At 47.0% G+C, this 5,984-nt stretch overlaps 1 protein-coding gene across 5 annotated transcripts in view; it reads right to left on the bottom strand.

Annotated features, from left to right (window-relative positions):
- Window positions 1-5,085, bottom strand: part of MTUS1 (microtubule associated scaffold protein 1) — a 173,665-nt gene extending 168,580 nt beyond the window's left edge. For 2 of the 5 annotated variants that reach the window (XM_040490062.1, XM_040490063.1), the window contains exon 1: window positions 4,850-5,078. The gene's annotated coding sequence lies outside the window, so the exon portion shown is untranslated. Of the gene's footprint in view, window positions 1-4,849 lie in introns of all 5 variants that reach the window. The other 3 variants (XM_040490060.1, XM_040490059.1, XM_040490061.1) reach the window with 3 other exon arrangements.
- Between the last annotated feature and the right edge of the window lie 899 nt (window positions 5,086-5,984).

The following is a 5,984-nucleotide window of genomic DNA, read 5'->3' as shown; positions in this document are numbered from 1 at the left end:
AGAGAGAGAGAGAGAGAGAGAGAGAGAGAGAGAGAGAGAGAGAGAGATAGACACGCAGAATCCGAAGCAGGCTCCAGGCTCTGAGCTGTCAGCACAAAGCCCAACACGGGGTGCGAACTCATTAACCACGAGATCTTGACCTGAGGTGAAGTCGGATGCTTAACTGAGCCATCCAGGCACCTCCAACCTATTAGCTTTAATGAATAAATGAAGTGGGGCACCTGGGTGGCTCAGTCGGTTGAGCAACCAACTTTGGCTCAGGTCATGATCTCATGGTTTGTGAGTTCGAGCCCCATGTCAGGCTCTGTGCTGACAGCTCAGAGCCTGGAGCCTGCTTCAGATTCTCTGTCTCCCTCCCTCTCTGCCCCTCCCCCACTCATGCTCTGTCTCGGTCTCAGAAATAAACATAAAAAATTTTTTTTAAATAAATGAGGCTATTTGGGAATCAAAGATAGAGATGCAAAAATGGAATTCTGAAGGGCTTGAAAGCTATTAAGTAAAACACCTCTAGATTCAAACTGGCTTACTACTCTGTATTTGTTGAGCAAACCCTTTCTTCCTTGATTGTGTCAACATGATACATCAGGGCAATCACCAATTGCAAAATACCTTGCTGTGTATGAAAGTGAAGTTTTACTGTATTTGTCTACAGAGTAAAGATTAGCCCTCAAATCTGTCATCCCCAAAATGGAAAAATCTTTTTCATCTGGAGCCAAATGAACAAAAAAAAAATCATGCATTAATATCCTGGATAACTGCCCACATAGAAGAGTTAGAACTGATTTCAAATAATACTGTGGCCATTTCAGCAATCTTGTAGAAACTTGATTTAGAAAAATACATCTTTAAAAAAAATTTTTTTAACATTTTTGAGAGAGAGAGAGAGAGAGAGAGTGGGGGAAGGGCAGAGAGAGAGGGAGACACAGAATCCGAAGCAGGCTCCAGGCTCTGAGCTGTGAACACAGAGCCCGATACGGGACCCAAACCCACGAACTGCGAGACCTGAGCCAAAGTCAGATGCTTAACTGACTGAGCCACCCAGGCGCCCCTAGAAAAATACATCTTTAGAAGAAGTCGTTGGCCAGTCAAACTCAGTGACTCTGTTATAACAGATTTCCCTAAGTCAAGTTTGGGGAACCCTGCTTAAAGCTGGCTTTTCCAAACCAAATCTCAGGCTGGTGAAGTCATACGCCTTATGACCTAGTCCTTCAACTACAGCCCACAGTCACTCACCCTCAGTCTCTCCTCACCTCTCTAAAGGCCACAGCCACTGCTGTCTAAGTCCTTGCCAGGCCAGTGGGGGAGGTCACCTCGTGGTAGGCTCACCTGCCTGTAGAGAAAGTTGGGGTGCATTTTTAAGTGCCCTCACACACACACACAGCACACCAACCTCATCTTCCTGGCTCACGTATGGTCCAGTGGTTTATTTGTGGGTCCTCACACATGGAGAGCACCCTCAACGAGGCTTCTAAAAGTTCTCAGGGTGTACTTAAGCTTCCATAGTATGGAAAGAGAACTCAAGTCTGGGAAGTCAGGAGGCTTTTTTCCCCTCTTTCAATAGTTTCATCTATCAATAATATTGGAAATTTGGGACAACTTTTAAACTACATATACATCTGTCTAGATATCAAGACTCATCACCAATTCAGTATGGAACTATAACAATCATTGCACAGAAAAATACTACTACTACAAATGAGTAAAACTAGATGGATGGTGAGCCTAGTTGACATTATCACAGAACAACATACCTCAAACATTTTTGTTCCCTGTAATTCAAAACTTTCTGTTCTGATTATGAGGAATGTTGTTCCTAATGGTATATACAATGCACAACTATTACTTATCAACAAACACAATCTGGTTGACAATGGTCTCTACTCCAGTACATACAGGTTGTTCTAATGGATCTGAAAAGAACCTTACTCAAAATTAAGGGTACATGAGGGTCAGGGGGGATTCTTTTAAAAGTCATCTTCTGCCACGGTCATGTATTTAAGCTAGGATTCCAAAGTGTTAATTATGTTTTTGAGAAAGTCAACAGACTTGGCTACATAAAAGTCTAGAATATCTCTAAGTCAAAACCACTATAAACATGTACTAGTGGTCTTTATAAGGCCAAGACATAATGGGGAAGAAAGATATGCAACATGAAAGGCAAAAGATTATCAATCCATAAGAGTTCTTACGAATAGAAAGATATTAATACCCCAATAGAAAAAAATGTGGTCCTACATTCAATTAAAAAGGAATAAAAATTAAAAATAACAATTTTTTTGGTATACATAATTTGTAATAAAAGAAATGGAAATTTAGATATAAAGAAAGCACTGTTCACTTATAGAGCTAGAAGAATTATTTTTCCAGGATGTCTGGGTGGCTCAGTCATTTAAGCGTCTGACTTCCAGCCTAGGTCATGATCTCACAGTGAGTTCAGGCCCTCATCAGGCTCTGTGCTGACAGCCCAGAGCCTGGAGCCTGCTTCAGATTCTGTTTTTCCCTTTCTCTCTCTGCCCCTTACAGGCTCATGCTCTCTCTCTCTCCTTCAAAAAATAAACATTAAAAAAAAAAATTTTTTTAAGAATTATTTTTCCTTTTAAGAGTGATTCCCCATATTACAACATTATAGTAACACAAGGACTCTCAGAGTGCTAGTGGGATCATACTTGGGTAAAACATTTTTTGCAAAGCAAATGGTCCATCTGTCTCCAGAGATCTTTGAGCCATCAACTGTATTTCAAGGACTCCATCCTAAGGAAATATGCCCTGTAGATAAGGTTTTATAAAGGATATTTGTTGCAACAGTATATATTTAACAGTAACTGGAAATAAAAGTTCAGCTTATAAACAACCATGTTACCTCTATATAATGTAATATTATGTAGCCACTACAATAAAACTCTTGCAGAACTGTAATGATATGTGAGCTTTTTCCTCCTAAGTTATGCAGGAAAAAAAAAATCAGCATGCCATCTGTACATGTATAAATGTAATTATAAAAAAATAAACCTATTTATGTTATGTATTAACAAGCATGAAGAAAACATTGTGATTATATTTGGGTGTGGAATTATTTAACACATACTTTTTCTGAATCTACCTTTTTTTTTTTTTTTTTTTTACAGCAAGCATTACTTTTGAAATTGGAAAAAAAGCCATTTTGAGGAATGTTGTTCCTAATGGTATATATAAGGCACAACTATTTCTTATCAACAAACACAATCTGGTTTGCAATCGTCTCTACTCCAGGACATAGAGGTTGTTCTAATGGATGTAAAAAGAACCTTACTCAGAATTAAGGGTACATGGGACATGCTTTCTAAGTGCTTAAGACTAGTAACTGAAATACCAACAAAGAAATCTAGCTGGAATTTTATAACCCTATGAAATAATCCCAAATTGCAACCATGTATTACTGATACAGAAAGGTAAGGCGCAGCTCTTCTACAAGCACTATTTTCTCCACATAAAGACAGTCTTAAGAAGTGGAAAAGTTGGCACGAGTTAAATATATCTTAAACTCAATTTCACTATGTCTTTATTTCTAAGGAGAAGTAGTTCCAATCGTTTCTTTGTGTAATTTCTTTATGGAATGCTGCATTTAAGAAAAATATCAAGAAAAAGAACGATAAAGAAAAAGAAAAATACCAATAAATGCATTTAATACACTGCAAAGCACTATACAAATAGGGAGGGCATCACTGTTTCAATTTAAATTGTCCATCATTTCCTGGCCCAATGATCCCTGACAAGCTAGTTGGTCTACCTTATTGCATTTCCAAGCACTTCAGTTCTTCTTCAGGTTAACCACACACAGTTATCTGGGTGTTATCTAGACTCCTTAAGGAGGCCATAGGTTCCCAGGAAGCAGCGACTCATTTCCTTTTTATTCCCCTCCCTCCCAGATTGCCTCCCTCCTTCCCTCCACTCCTCACACCTGCACCCCACCCTCCACCCCCAGGGCTAAGGATTTAGTGTGATGGAGACTGAAGTCCCTTCACCTGGCAAAACCTGAACGCTGCCGGTTACACCCCTCCCCCGTTCTGCCTAAGACTTTGATTTTATTCAAACAAAACACACTGGATTTCCTTTCTTAGCACACCCACTGCTGAATACTCCGTTGTAGTTAACAGAGTATGTGAAAAATTACGTGAAAATTAATCTCTCCTATTCTTACTCCAAAATAAATTACTCCAAGTCAAAGGCAACAAATAACTTAGCAGCAAAGAGTACGTCTTGAAAACGGAGAAGAGGATGTAAAGTAAGAAAACACATTAGTCGTCAATCAGGTGACCTTACTTTGGAACGGATTTTTTCTAGAGAGCTAGGAAAGCGCAAGTGAGCTGCAGGAAGAGGGCAGGCTCGGGACGGAGGGCCTTGGGAGTTGCAGCAAACCTCAGGAACGCCACATTTTCAGCCCCGGGTGCTTTAGCTGAGAATGGGCCCAAGCGAACCGCACCGCGCGAGGCCAGGACTGCCGGCCCCGCGGGTCAGGTGTCTGGTGGGTGGCTTCCGGCTGAGCAGATGCCTGTCAGGCTGAGTCTACTGGAAACTCCTCGGGTCACTTTGAAGGTGACAGCTACGGAGATCCGCATCCGTCCCCGCCGCACCAGCTGAGCTGACCCCACGTGAGACCCGCTCCCCGCAGAGCCTCCGCTCCACTGCGGGTGCCTCCCCGCTTCTCCCCAACTTTGCCCCCACCCAAGCCCCGGGAATACCCGCCCCCTCCCTCAAAGCCAGTCCCGTCACCCTGTGACGGTCGCGTCCTGGAGGTCCCCTCGCCACCCTCGCCTGCGATCTCCACCTCGGACAGGCCGGGCTGCGGGAATCGCCTCAACTCCGCGCTTACCCGCAGCTCCTCCCTCCTCCTCCTCCGGGAGCTGAGACGCAGGACGGGGGAAACCAGGACTGCAAGCCCGGGCGCCCTCCGGACCCCCGGCGGAGGAGCTCCAGGCCCACCCCGGAGGCCCGCGGCGCAATCAGTGCCCGGCGGGCAGCGTGCGCACCTGGGGACACACGGCCAGGCCCTCACCCCACTCCCGCAGGCCAGCGGAGGCTGCAGCAGCCGGGCGGGAACCCGGAGTCCGGGGCGTCCCAGCCTCCCCGCCTCCCGAGCCGCTGGGGGTGGAGCAAGGGCGGGGAGTTCGGGAAACTTGTAAATAGAAAAGCGCCGCCGCCTCTGCCCCCCCGGGCCCGCAGCCTCCCCTTCCAGGCGGCCCCAGCCTGCGCCTTGCTGCTGGAGACAAAGGGCAGGCGGCGACCAAGGGGGGGCTGTGCCCCGAGACACTTGCTACTCGCTCGTGGCTGTACCTCGGAACGCAGGCCAGGGCGGCCCCAGCCGCGCTCCGCTCGGCTCCGCTCGGCTGCGCTCGACTCTGCTCCGCTCGCAGGTTGGCGGGCTCAGCCAGCCGCTTCGCTGCCCCTTCTTGCGCTCCCGCGTCCCAGTCCCGAAGCCCCGCACGCTCCGGGGCTAAATGCCGACGCGCCCCAGACCCGGGCGTCTGCCCGGGACCGCGCTGCACCTGTTGCCACGTGCGACGCGGCGCCCAGGGCTGCTGACCGCGCACCTGCCTGAGCCGCGTGTCCCCAGATCACGCAGGTCCCCGCGGGCGACTGGAGTTGTGCCTACTCCCGGCTCTTGCCCCCTCGCTTATCCGTGCGAGCTCTCTGGCTTCCAGCTAGCCCTGTGGCATTGCAGCGAGGGCGGGCCGGGGGTGGGGGGAGGGAGTGGGGAGGTCGCAGAATGATCGGGGCGGAGGTGTGCTAGGAACCAGCACTGATGGTCTCTTCAGAGTGTAAGACTCCTGGTCTGTTTTAGCTTCGTCCTACTAAGAAGTTTGCTAGCAAACACCTAGTAAAGGTTAAAGAAATGAGCTCCAGCTGTTAGATCTTAGAATAAAACGTGTACAGAATACAACACCAGGGAGATCAACGAGGCCGACCCACTTTTCTCTAACCACAAATGAGGTCCTTTGCTAAAGTGA

The sequence above is a fragment of the Herpailurus yagouaroundi genome, unplaced genomic scaffold, assembly GCF_014898765.1.
Source record: "Herpailurus yagouaroundi ecotype Mexico unplaced genomic scaffold, PumYag 181, whole genome shotgun sequence".
NCBI classification, from domain to species: domain Eukaryota; kingdom Metazoa; phylum Chordata; class Mammalia; order Carnivora; family Felidae; genus Herpailurus; species Herpailurus yagouaroundi.
This window is presented reverse-complemented; position numbering and strand designations above follow the sequence as displayed.